Below are 14,166 nucleotides of genomic sequence, written 5' to 3'. Positions count from 1 at the left end.
TGTCGTATTTTGTCATTATAAATCCATGGGTCGGTGCGCTTCACGCGTTTCGAAATTCACCGAGTGAATGTAGAATTAAACAGCGGTGAAATTTGTTAAGAAGAGTTTCGAAGCGGCCGAACGAGTACTGGCGGTGTCTCGACGGCAAAGACTCGCTCGTTAAGTAATAACAAAGCCACCGCTGGAAAATGACTGTCGGGATGCATTTTATCGCGATTAAGAATTACGAGCAATCGAGCGAAATGCCCTTTCCGCTCTGTGGCTCGTACGACCGAAAACTTACTAAAATCGAAACCGCGCGCGCGAAATGGAAACTCTCGCGACTCTCGGGGAAAACTATGGAGGACTTGCCTTTCCTCCGACGGCGTGACGTAATCGAATGAGCGGACGGGGTTACCCACGCACAAAGTTACGTAAGTTCCCGGGTTGATTTAGTTCCGCGGATAATTCGGGCGACCTCCCTCCCTTTCTCTTCCTCTCTTTCTCTCTCAACTTGCTCCCTTTTCCGCTTCTCGGTCTCGCTTAGGTGATGGAACCAATTCCGGCTCGTTCGCCACCAGCTGGCCACGCCGTTTCCTCGTTTACTGTATGTGGCGCGGATACTCCGTAAGTACATCGGAATGTTCTCTCGAAATTAAATGGGCCCGTTCGCGAAGAAATGTGCGCTCGCGCTCGCGCCTTTAGGTACCTTTATGTTATCGGCATACTTGGACTTTATTGATATTGCCAATTTCATTTTCTCGAGGCGGGAAAGGGAGACGCGGGGGCTCCTGGCGGCGTTGTACAGAGATCGAGAGCGGATATAATGGGTGATCGACCGTCGAATGATACCTCCCTACCGAACAGACAGCTGGAAAATCGGCGCGTAAATGCAGCCGGCGTGAAAGCTCCCAGTTCGAAACGTGTAACAACTATCGGAAGACCGAGAGCCGAAGGGAGAGCGACTGTATGATATACTATACATATATAGTTTATAAGAAGCTTTTGTCTTGTTTAATACTTCGGGACGCTCACTCGGCAGACGCGATCGCTTTTCGATTTTTGCAAATTTTATTCACAGATTTCCGCACCGCGCGGCATACATATTCTCCTACTTAACGCTCGGTGATGTGCAATATACCATGCATTATTTATCTTCCTGAATAATTACGACGGGTCTTTTTCCTGCCTTTGCGATAATATTCAACTAATGCGTCGCGACGCTGATACGATTCGTTATCACGGAGTTAATCACTTAACTTGGCGGAAGAAGAATTTTTTTTTTAATAAAAGAGAAATTATTTCTCAAAATAAATAATTAAATTAATTAAAATTATGCCCCTGTTCGAAGGTGGGAAGAAATAAATAATATTTTTGTGCAGAAACGTTATTTTTATTACGATAACGTCGGAAAGAAAAAGGAAGTTAATGATGGAACACGTTTATCAATCTCACGAGATATCGCGGATCGCGGTTGTGATCTTATGAAAATGATCTCACATTAAAGATTCAGAGCGCGGCGTTTTGCTTGCATTTTGCAGGCTGTATTTATCGCCAAAATATATTGCTCCCGCTATCAGCATACATTATTATCAGCATCGCGCGCGTAGCATACGAAAGGAGGAGATCGACCTTCTTATCATCGTGTTCTCATCGTCTTCGGCATCGGCACGATGCCCACGCGCGTTTTCTGATAGGTATATTTCCATCTTTGTATCTCTCTTTTTTTTTTTTTTTTTTTTTTTTTATCCTCGCGCCAGGCGACCTTTATCTACAATTGATCGCTTTCCAAACGCAATTCTTTTGCCTCGGCAAAATGTTTTACTGTTTGATTATATGGTTAATGGAAATTGTAATATTTATCGCGAATGCGTTATATGATAATGTTATTATCGAAATTTTTAATGTCACGCAGTTGAATAAGTAAAATGAAAAAAAGGATGTATGTTGAATTTATCTGCAAAACATTAGTTTTCTTCTTTTTTTTTTTTTTTTTTAATTCAGCGGCGAACAACAAAGTTTTAGATATTTGTATACCGGAAAACGTGAATTTCAATATAGGCGAGGAATTTGAATAGGATGAAACTTTTCACACTGTTTCTACCACACGCTTGTATGTCCTGCAGCCTGATTGAAAAGTGCAAAAAAAGCATTTTACATCGCTCTCGGTCTCGATATTCAAAAGTTTTTCTGTCGTATAATCATAAAGATAATTATAATAGTAAACATTAAACTTGTAATTTTAATATATACATATAAAAAAGTTTTAACAAATTTATATTTTTTACACGTAAATACCTATCGTATTGACGATATATGCATTTAATTTATTAATAGTGTACAGTATAGATGCCGCGGTAATATTTATCACGCTGACTTTTGCAAAAATAATTTATTAATTAGAATCAACTCATTATTTTAAGGAATATCTAGTTCGCACTCGAAAAAACCCAATGTTTTCCAGTATAATGTTAAACTCAAGTATACAGAGAATGAAATAAAAACAGTTTTGCTCACCGCTATCGTGAATTCTTTATTAATTGGCAACAAAATAACCATGGAGCAACATTAATTTCTCGCAATTTTCCGTTATTATTTATCGACTGCGTCGGATGGAATTCTTTATAAATTTGTATATATGTATATATATATTTTTTTAATGGGATAACACCTATTGGAAATAAACGTTAAAATCTGCTAGAGTAATTATTGCTCTAATTTTCATACATAATTTACAGCTATCATCGGTGACGCACGTTTTTGCATAATTGCGCAATATTATCCCGGATTATTACGTCAAATTGCAATTTATCAACTAGTATGCAAACGAGCGCACCCTTCACGTGTAGCATAAACATTTACATCCTATGCCTCCAGTTTGTTAACACACTCGGAAAGTTTTAATTACGCCACTTATTTGAATAAAAAACATTAACGTTACTCGGATTTTTAAATCAGCCAAGCATTAGATAGATCCTAAATTCTAACGCGGATACTAAAGATTTGCTAATCGGCGATGACAACTCGCGGACGTGTCGTTGAAAATTTCACGAAACACGCGGTGTTCCGGAATACCTTATATTTTATAGCGCTCTTCTCGCCTGCCTGAGAATTATAGACTGCATTTCCAACATGTGGCATGCACGTACGTCCGCAATAACATTACCGATTTACGCTGAAACTATTTTCGCATACGGACAGTATTTTCGCGCTTATTAGTTTTTAGGCAATTTGCAACGTTACGCGTTCAGTTAAACGTTACGCTACTTTAAACAACGCTTCCACTTGTGCCGGATTCAAAGATAGACTCTGAATTATTACAGTTCGTAAATATGCAAAAGTAAATATCGATTATGTAGCTTTGAAAAAAAAAAAAGATAAAAATCATAAATTATAAAATTCAAAATAAATTCCGCAATCTCAGTCATATACATATTTCTACGTTAAACGGAGTCAACAAAGGATTCGCATAAAAAATATTATTTTATGAATTTCACTTTTTAATTAAGATTTTATATTTTTGTAAAAGCAAAACAAAGAAATTAAATTTGAGATAACATATTTTTAAGTACATTTCTCTCGTGTATTTTTTGCTAAAATTTTTATAGTAAATTGATGTAGAATATTGCACTGAAGCAATCGAATATTTTACGAACTATACAAGAAAAAGAATGTGAAAGAAAGAATTTTTTAATTAACTTTCAAAACTTTTAATGATATTTTCTACTTCTAATGATTTTTCTATTATTTCTTTTGTGTGATAAAATATGTTTTGAGGACATACGTGTACGTCTGTCTTGAAGACAATTTGCTTTTCGTGAAACAAGTTTATCAAATCTTGCTTGTTTTGCGACGTACTCGATTGCCTTATTTGAAATGGAACATGGTCCCTTCTGTATATGTATGCATGTACAAATTGGAATAACAGTTATCAAGCCGCATTGCGTATAATATATGCATTGTTTGTTTTGTTCTGCGTGAAACGTTCTCATCGAAATGTTAGCGATGTCTGTTGTTACAACGTCAATTCCTTTAGTCATCTAATATGTCATTGCTGACTGTGCGAGTAAATCCAACGATTAATTACACGTAGAGATAAAAGAATGTATTTATTTCATATTATTTTTTTAATTAATTACATTGATAATCTCATTAATATTAAAATAATAAATTTGACAATTATGGTTACCTTCTGTAGTTGCCTTTCTCTAAATAAATTAATATTTAATTATTAATTATTTGAAAAATTAAATAACTAATGTATTACTTTTTTTTATTTAATATTTAAAAGAAAATTGTTAAACTGTCCCATTATTGAAAACTTTTCAAGCATTAAATGAGACAATGAGAAAATCATTAAGTATCAGAGTAGTAATTGAACAAAACTATTATCCCTCAGCTTTATTAGATGGATCTTACTGCTTTGTTTGTACATTTCTTTGCAAGAATACGTATTGAAATATGAAACACTCGGATCTTCGTGTACCTATGTCTGTCTTGTTTATCAGCGTTCTGCAAGTACGAGTTATTTACTCGTTTCCTCGTGATATTAAATAGACGCTAATTTTCTTGCAAATGTACTTGAAGACGCAGAAAAAAAAAATCTGATAAACTGTTTCAAATTGTTTATAATTTCTTTGCAGAGAGTGAGAGAGAGAGAAAGAAATACCGCACGTACTTATTAAATTTACCTGCATTTTCGAAAAAAAAAAAAGTTTCACTTTTTAAAAGATCACCGTGTCAAGGGTGGCGTAGAAAATTTTTCGAATATCTCAAAACTTTCTTAGGCTCCCGCGCGGTATGTGTGTATCGAAGACTACGTATGTACGGTAACGTCCCGAGATATATTGGTCCAAACTTGGCAAACGTATTCTATTCCACCTTTTGTGAAAAATTGACACGCTGCGTTAAGAATTCCATAGCCCGAGCGACGGTATCCGACCGCTACGGAGCGGCTGGGCAGAAAAGGACTCGGAATTGACGAAGCGAGAATTTCAAGTCGCCAAGCGCAACGTGGATTCACCTTTCGACGACTTGAAAGGGTTCCCGCCGGTCTTTCGTGGTGAAATTTCACGCACGCAATCCGCAGACCGTTCGGGGGTATACCATGCCAGCGTATCGCGCGCGTGTATGCTGACCATGTATCCCGTTGTGTAACTCCATTATCGAGATCGCACGCGGTGGAATATGAAAAACATTCTTGCGCGGGTGCGTGCGATTTATCAGAGGTACTGAAACGAGAATTTATCGCCGGTATAAAATCATCTCGAAAAGAATACCGTACTCAGAAAAAAAAAAAGAGAGAAAGAGAGAGAGAGGCGAAGCAAGGGAGAAGGAAAGAGAAAAAGAAAGCGGCCGTTGCTCATTAAAATTTTAATGCCAGACGCTTCTACGCGGCGCGCTCTTGGCGATACGTCGAGAATATATTCGCGCGATGTCGCAGGTATTACTCGAAATTATTGCACGCGACTGCCGATGAAAATCGGATAACGAGTCGGTAACGCACACAAGCAAGATACGGGTTTTCTGTACGCTTCCAGTCCCGACGTATCCGCACCGTTTGATGCGCTTAAATGTTTTTCTTTCTCGCCAATGGCGATATTCCGTTTCGTACGTGAAACTTTTGTGGAGCACGGAAACATGATTTTTATGAACTAGCTTTGGAAATACACGGTGGAGAAAGAAACCGATCAATTATCGACAATCGCCACAACGTACGGTAACTCTACCGCGAAAATTCATGCCGGATCAGAGAAACGAAGTGCAAATTTGCGGCGAAAATAAAAACTATTGAGCTGTTTGTAGAATGGCGAGGACAACGCTTCTAGAATAAATATGCGGGTGTGGTGACGGAGGTTTTCACAGCTGTTGAATTAAGGACGATTTGCATTACATAGATTAATTAAGGACGTTTACATATGTATTTTCCTAAACGTAGTATTGTTGTGACGCGAAAACCGTGAAAGCAAAGGATTAAACAAAAAAAAAAATTTTTTTGCATCACAAATAACGAGAGCGTAAGAAACGAACGAGACGCAGTAGAATGAAACGAGTATCGCTCCGACGTCGAGGAAACGCAGCCGAAGTGGAACGAGTCGACCTTATACGAGATGGGTAAAACGCGATGAATTGCGTGGCAAGTCAAAACGCAGTAGAAACTAAACTATTGCAAGATACAATAATAATTCTGAGACTTAAATATCTAAATATATTCAAATAATAGAATTGTCTGATTTCCCTTTTTTTTTTTTATTAACGCAAGACAAAATTAATTTAAATTTTGAATATTTTTAAGATAAAATAAAAATATATTATTTTGAAGTTCAGAATTTAATGAAAAAATATAATGCATGATATTTCTGAATAAGGAGAAGTATGATTAAAGTAATACATATTTTAGTCGTTTAAATGTCTAATATCTAAGGAAGCAAAAGAAAGACTTTCTGTCTAGCTCATCATCCCCCGCGGATCCGTTTTCTTGCGAATGAACGTGGCGCCGGGGCATGTACCAGCGTGATGAGATCTCCGCGTGTCAGAATCGCGGTACATGAAATATCGGTTAGCGAGCGGGGATGTAGCTGTCAATGACGTCACGCGGAGGGGTACGATTTACGATCTGCACGCACGATGTATCGAATTATTTTGTTGATTCAACGAAACGGCCTTCTCTCTCCTTTCCTCTTCCGCGTTTGCTCGCGCACGAGTATCGACATTTCCGTCATTTATACGCTGCATTTGTCTGATAGACAATGCAGGCAGGCCCCTCGCGGGCTCACGATCCCCGGTATGATTAATTGGCGCGAGAAAATATATAAAAGTGTCATTATACCGACACGTGACATTCCATTACTTGGCGGCGCGACACGCTGCGCGGACGGTCGGCAAGGATCGCCGGATATTTTTTTTTATTTTTTTTATTTCCACGTCGGGCGTTAAGTCCATTTCACGTTTTCACGGGTAAGCTGCCTCGCCGCTGCATATTCCTGACGGTATTGTTATTCATCGTCCGGATTTTTACGCGTCGTTAGTACGTTTTACTCGGCGGGCGCGGGCGCAAGTCGGCCGTTTAATATTTCGTGTCGTTTTGGCGGTGCCGGCTGATGCGTTAAGCCCCGCCGAGTGTCGAATATACAACACGGTGTATATTGGCTCGTATCGCTTTGGGTTACAAAAGCGCGCTTTTACATTTTCACGCATGTGCTCGCCGGCATTGTTGCTCCAGTAACGCGGTTTATGCATATTTTTTTTCACGAGACTTTCAGCGCGACCGCCCGGCGAAATTTTAATGGCGCGATTTACGGTCGCCCGGGAAAAAAATTGCTTGCCTGATTGAAATGCTTTTATATCTCCCTTTGCGTTTATCATCGATTATTATATGAATAATTTTGCCCGATGACGGAATATTTATAAATTCGCGCAATATTGGATCGTGGAACTTCTACATCCTTTTTTTTTTTTTTCATATCTCTTTCATTTTGCTGCTTTGGGGTTTTGATATTTCACGCGTGATTGCATTTCCACGTTTTATGCATTTTTATGCGCATTTTGTAATGTTTTTATATATTTTTTTTCCGAAAGGTAATATTAAAGAGATGAAGAAAGTAACGCGTGTATCATAATGTACACTGTTTATTACATTTATATAGAAGTGACAATGTAGGACGTGACGGAATAAATACCTTTCAGTATGTAAATTTAATATACAAGCTTTAGTACATACTGCAGAGAAAGTTCGTATGTGCGAAAAGTACGGCTCGATCATATCAATACCGGCTCTCACCTGATTCTGACTTTTTAAGAAAAGTCCCGCCGGGAAAGGGTTATGAAAATATCCCCGCGCCAAGCGTACGCTTGAGTGTGCAGGTAAAGTACACGCGAGATTTTGAAAAACGAGCGGTTTGTGAAATATTGATTCGTCGGGCCGATTAATAAATCACGGCGACAAATAGCGCGGCGAATGACGCGCGAGTGCTAAATCGTAAGACTTCTGCGATTTTCCGCGCAGCAGCGCGCGGAGGAGAAAAGGGTGAGAGGAAAAGAGAGGGAGAGAGAGAGAGAGAGAGAGTCGCGAAAATCGGGCGGGTCTCGAACCGAAAAATCGGCACCAGAATTTATGATGGAAATTACAAGGGCGGAAAGCAGCATACAACCCGCCGTATTCGCCTGAAAAATTGCGCCCGCGTCGTATCGGGTTCAATAAGTCAAAGATACGTGAGTCACGATGCGTAAATCGACGTGAAACGTATCGGACACTCATCATCCGCAAAAATCGCATTGCGATACGTGAAATCCTTCTTCAAAACCGATTTCTTTTTCATTAGAACCTTGACTAGGAAATAGCGCTACGAGACTTGCGAGACTTGCGAGAGAAACTCTCGCCGCACGCACCTGGATTACCATTCATTCGTACGAGCGACGTAATAAAAAGGCGGCTTCGCAAAAATCCACGAAGAGGATTGCGTTGCACATAAATTATGACGTCGCGGAAATATAATTTAAATCATACTGAAAGGTGAAACGAAAATATAATGAATGCGCCGGCCGAGTTGAATTAGATTTTAATGCTACCAGGGTGGAAGCGGCGAATGCTAAGCATCGAATTTCCCCTGTACATATTATGAGCTCCCATTGATTTATATTTCAACTATATAATATTTTAATCATTTATTTTTTTTTTTTTATACTTAATTTCAATAAAAATTAATTTTAATTAAGTTCGATTAGTCTTTTTACCGATTTCGAATTCTTCTCGAGATGTTTAAATTTTTCTTTTCAAATAGTTATTATTAATAATTTAAGGTAATGGAATAATTAATTTTTTTAAAACGGTTTAAATATTTTTTAACTCTGAACAGTTCTCTAATTAAGCAATATACGTATAATAAAATTAAACGTGCATAATTTTAAATGCTTGACATCATCCGTAGTTAAAATCTGATTGTATTCTATTTAAAAAAAAAAAGAATAAAACCGTGTTAAATTAAATGGAATTCGTTGTTTGCTTTTCCATACTAATTAATTCTCGCTTGGCTCTCATTTCGTGTTTTCTCCTATTCGAAAAGGAAATTTAGAAATTCGACAATATTTTTGCTCCGATTGTTGCTTTTTTTTCCTATGTTCCTAATTGGATCTCTTGCTTCGCTTGCTACAAAGCTGTAAGAATAAAAATCAAATTAATTTTTATTGCTCCGTTAATTTTTATTTTTTTATTATTTAATTAATTTTAATGTTCGTCACTTTTTATCAATAACCTAGCATGCATTATAACAAAATCATGTGACTCCATACGTAGAACATTAGTTTTTTAAGTAAAAAGTAATGATTACTTACTTCGGTATTGCTCCCGTGAGGCAGGATGGTCCTTTTAAGTTGTCCAGGATGTTAAGCAAAACCTCCTCCGGGCACACGTCACTTACGAAAACTCCGGGTAATAAGCGGGTAATAAGCGAGTAGAAAACTCGTCGCGCGTGAGCTAATTACATACTGAAATCTTTCGCGTTCTGTGGCACTCCGATTCACAAAACTTACGCGATAAACTTTTTGTGCTCGTGTCAAGCCTGACAAATCGGCTGCGATTCCTCCTTCCACTGATTTCGACGACGGGGATGCTTTGACTGTTTTCCGGACATTCAATCTGAAACAGAAAAGGAATCGCGATTAAATACTGTCCTGGAAAGTTCAATCGTCGCGACAAGACCGTTCTTATGCGAGGAAATACTGTACAAAAAGAGTATCGAGGTAACGTGAGAGGTTATTGCGCGGGTTTTATGCGAAATATTCTCGTTGTACATATTCAATGCGGTAAAGATAGAGATCGAGAAGCTAATTTACGATAAAATTAATAGTTTTAATACTTAAACTTATTTTCCAGTCGCGAAGAGCGAGAGCTCCGCCACATATAACTGTAGAGATCGAATGGCTCGACCGGTGAGGTAGCGGACGTGGCTACGTACCGAGTTCACGCGACCGAGCGCGCCCGATATTTGTTACCGTATTTATCGTACGCAGGCCTACACGTACAAAGGAATTTATGCATAAAATATTCTGTCGAATATAATGTACATATTAACGTTTCACGAATCTGTAGGTTAGATTAGCCATCGAAAATACATTGTGGCATTTTATTTATTTCAACTTAGATTATTTCGTGTCTTATAATTAAATATTGTCCAAGTGTATATTATGTTACGTTTGTGCTCAAGGATTGAGCAATTAGGAATCCGGAAAGCAACGGGTAGCCAGAGGTATTGTTCTCGCAAGTACACGGAAAAATGTGTGTCTTTACGAAAAGACCACCGCATTCTGTGGCTTGAATAAAGATCAGTGTCTTGAGGAAACACTTTGGCACCTTTCAAAGCCAATGTTTTAAAAATTACCTCAAGTATATACAGAATTCTAATAACTGATTCAAAAGATAAATTCTAAAGTGATGATTTTATTCCGGTAGTTTTCAGTTCTTCCGGTATTATATCTCTTATCTCATTTTTTAGTAGCAGCGTGATTGCGCGACGAAAGACACTTCTCGTAATAAATTTCGCGGTATGTTCTTATACTATATTTAATCCAACGTGCGCGACCCGTTCGCTTCAAGCGCGAATCCCGCCGGTTTAATGCAACGTTTCGAATCCCTTTTTTAAGACTCTCAGCCACAAACGTAAACACCATCTTGTGTCACTCAAACCGTAATCTTGCAGACTCGGTTACAGCCCCGCGGTTTTCATGCTGCGCAGCATGTTAGTCCATGTCCGCTTTCTCCTCCTTCTTTTCCCTTCTGCGCGATCGAATCGAGAGGAATCTTCAGGATGGGAAAATCTTTCTGCTCTGAGAAATCCAAACATCTTTCTTCGCATTTAAGTAAATAATATTGAAACCCAGGTGGTTCCGCGTATTTCCAACAAAATTATACGCGCACACCCGACGTATAAAATAAATCGCCTGGTTGTTTCAATTACGCGGTATATTCATAAAATTAACTTATATTGATCGCAACTTTTATCATTTGTGGCGAAGAATTTTTAAAGAAGCTAAAAATTTTCCATTTCCATTTATTTCTATTAAGAACGATAGAGAAACTTTAAATTAGAATTAACACGAAAACTTAGAAGAACGTTAAAAATATAAGCTTCTTCATTAATTGTACAAAGAGAATCGTGTTAAAATGGAATATTTTATAAAGCTTATTAAATAAAAATGTTCACAAACTATTAGAAAACTAAGAAAACAATATATATTTATTTTAATTAAAAAAAAAAAAATTTAGTTATTATTTTAAAAACTAGGAACATTATTTCTTCTAAATTTTGTTTTACAATATTTTGCACAAACTATATATTGCCAATTAATTGAAGCTTATCGCGAAAACGTCATTAGAATTAAATTTTACGAGACGTTTTTTTCCGAGAGAGAGGAAGCCAAGCGATTTTGCTTACGTAGGTATAGATCTTATAATCCCCAATTGCGGAATCAAGGTGAATACGCGGCCGGTATCAATTAAATTATGACATGCGTAACTTTTGCAATTACGTCGCTGGCCGCAGGCAGGCGGATTCGATAGTAGTGGAGCTCGCCGAACTAATTGCAGTCTCCCGCTTCCGCTGCTTGTGCGCGGCGGCATCGCGTACGTGCACCGCTTCCGCATTAATCCAGTCTATTACTACCGTTGAAATTAACATCTAAATCTAAGCATTACATTCTGATTGTAGAAAGCAATGTCGTCTAATTAGTTGCGTGTAACGAATTATTTTACGATCTGCGACTTTTGATTAGGCGACATTGGTTAACGAAAGAACTCGCTACTTGTAAATATCGAAAATAAACCTGTTTCTTTAAATTAAATTAAAAACTATTTAGATAAAAAATATTTTTGTCTCCGTAATGGTATTTATTAATATATAATAATTACTTTGCATAATTCATTTATTCTAGTTCATTTATTTCTATTCCTAACTTTACACGCGAAATTTAAATTTGCCTTTTAGTTCGCGTTACTGTATCTAATGTAAAATTTTGTCTCGCGTTAGTATACAATTCATGGCGAATGGCGGACGCAACTCGTGCTAGATAAATAGTCATCTTAAATATTTAGAGTTGCGATCTTAATTATTCGCCACATTTCTGCGATGCGTAACATATACCACATGAGATTACACGTGTGCAGTTGGACGTGTTAATGGTGCCCGGTGCATACGCGCTCGCAAGTGCAGTGACACGGTTTAGGGCAAGTTGTTATAATTTTCAGGTAAATTAGTTTATCAGGTAATCACGTGTTTGTTTCCCCATTTAATTTTTCATGAAGACAACGGGCATTTCGTACATTTTATATTTTATTTAATTTTTAATCTATTAAGTTTAATAAAATTACTACCGAATACTCTCAATATTATACAAATATAATTTTATCTTTGCGTAAGTATCGCACGGATGATTCTTGCGCGCAGTATCCCGAGCATAGTTGATATTCCCGGCTACACCACGCAATGCAAAACAGACGGCATTGTTATAACCGGTTGCAACAGCGCGAAATTCAGCGAAATTCATACAAACCGAATTCCAAGTTAGCGGGCCACGCAGCTTGGTAGCGCGATTTTCCGAACGACACCGCTTAACTTTCTGAAACAGCGGATGACTCGAGAATTATGGATATTCGCCAAAAGTGTTTTGCATCACGCGCAACCGTGTACACTTAACGGTTGAACGAGCGCAATGTATTCGCGATATATCGGCTTGCGCTACGTTACCATTGCCATTGCAATTTTTTAGGACGCGCCGGAGGATCGTAATCGTAGGAGCTTGCGGCTCGCCGAGCACAGAATCCGCGATAACTTACAGATAATGTTCAAAAATTCGGAAGAGACAACGAGCGCGAAGAAAGACGAAAAGGCACAGACGCGTCCAAAGTTATTTTAACAGCAAAGAATTTAAGAATCTGTAAAAATTAATTATACAATTTATAATAACAGAATTTATTTAATAATTGAACTTAATTTCGATTATCAAATAAATTCCTTGAAAAGACAAAATATAATTTAATAAACTATAATTACGAAATATCAAGTTTGAACGAACTGACGCGTGAAACAATTCTTTACACCGCAACTAAAATATAAAAAAAATATAATACGCGAAAAGAAGAGATCAAGAAAATTCGGAAATAAAAATAATATTAAAAATGCGAATAGATACGAATTGAGTCTCACGTAGATAAGCAAGACAGCCGAGAACAATGTACTGATTTCTTCCGAATACGATTGAATTTCAATTGTCAATTATGAAAATCCAAGAAAATTGTTTTCAGCGATTGCGAGTGGCCTGTGCAACCTGCGCGCGCGTAGAATTTTCGCTTTCAAACGGCCACGAAGAATTTACGAGGCGACCGGTCGCAGGTCGAGGGCCGTGTATTCCGAGCCAAGCTGTTGCATTATCGCAATTTGGCCATGCAATATTTATGGTGAAAAATACCCGGGAAAATCGCACGTTCGGGAAATCGAGATGTACGCCATGCACGTCGTGCCGCGGACATCGTTATTAAAGCCGCCGGCCGGTCGGTAGCGCGTTTTCACGACGCCGAATTAACGTTACGTCGACCGCCATTGCGAAAAGAAACACGTATCTAATATCCAGGGTTTTATTATCCATCGATACACAATCGCGAAACGTCGGGCTGGTTTTTCAAGTGCAAGCCCGGCGGCCCTTCAAAGCCGAGTCTCGCATTGACTACTTGGGGAAATGGCAAACATCAAAATTTCTGATCACTTTTTTACAAGCGCTAATCCGCAGCCTCCGCTTGGTACTGAAAATTAACTTTTTAATTGTTCCAAGCGAAATACGCTGGAATACGCTCGTCGACAGTTGTACAGTTATAAACCGTTGTAACTTGAAATTTGATACGTTTTCCTTTGTGCTTTTAACACTTTATTTTTGTATTTTACGATAAATAATTTTCGTTTTTAATACGTTATTGGATTTATTTATTATAAATTATTTTCTTTTACTCACTCTTTCGAATTTAATGTTTGCAAAAAGCTAATTTAGATTTAAAAAAATAAAAAAAAAGGAATAATTCTCTTTCTGTCAGTGCTAAGCAAAGTCATAAAATTTTCATTTACGCCTCTACATAATCGAGACTCGCAATATCCGCGTTTCATGCTAATGTTAACAGAGCTTACGGCTTATCCGTACATATATCCA

General features: G+C 37.9%; 1 protein-coding gene and 1 long non-coding RNA gene across 4 annotated transcripts in view; one reads left to right on the top strand and one right to left on the bottom strand.

The window, feature by feature from the left end:
* LOC139113847 (protein turtle homolog B) overlaps positions 1-14,166 on the top strand; it is a 220,635-nt gene that overhangs the window by 87,499 nt on the left and 118,970 nt on the right. The window lies entirely within an intron of this gene.
* LOC139113879 (uncharacterized) overlaps positions 8,694-14,166 on the bottom strand; it is a 35,889-nt gene continuing 30,416 nt past the window's right edge. Inside the window, exons 2-3 of the long non-coding RNA XR_011547773.1 lie at positions 9,310-9,613; positions 8,694-9,132 (exon numbers count right to left, since the gene is read on the bottom strand). This is a non-coding gene — a long non-coding RNA (uncharacterized lncRNA). The remainder of the gene's footprint in view (positions 9,133-9,309; positions 9,614-14,166) is intronic.

This window comes from Cardiocondyla obscurior, linkage group LG03 (assembly GCF_019399895.1).
Source record: "Cardiocondyla obscurior isolate alpha-2009 linkage group LG03, Cobs3.1, whole genome shotgun sequence".
Lineage (NCBI taxonomy): Eukaryota > Metazoa > Arthropoda > Insecta > Hymenoptera > Formicidae > Cardiocondyla > Cardiocondyla obscurior.
Note: the sequence above shows the minus strand (reverse complement) of the source record. Positions and strands in the feature narration are given on the sequence as shown.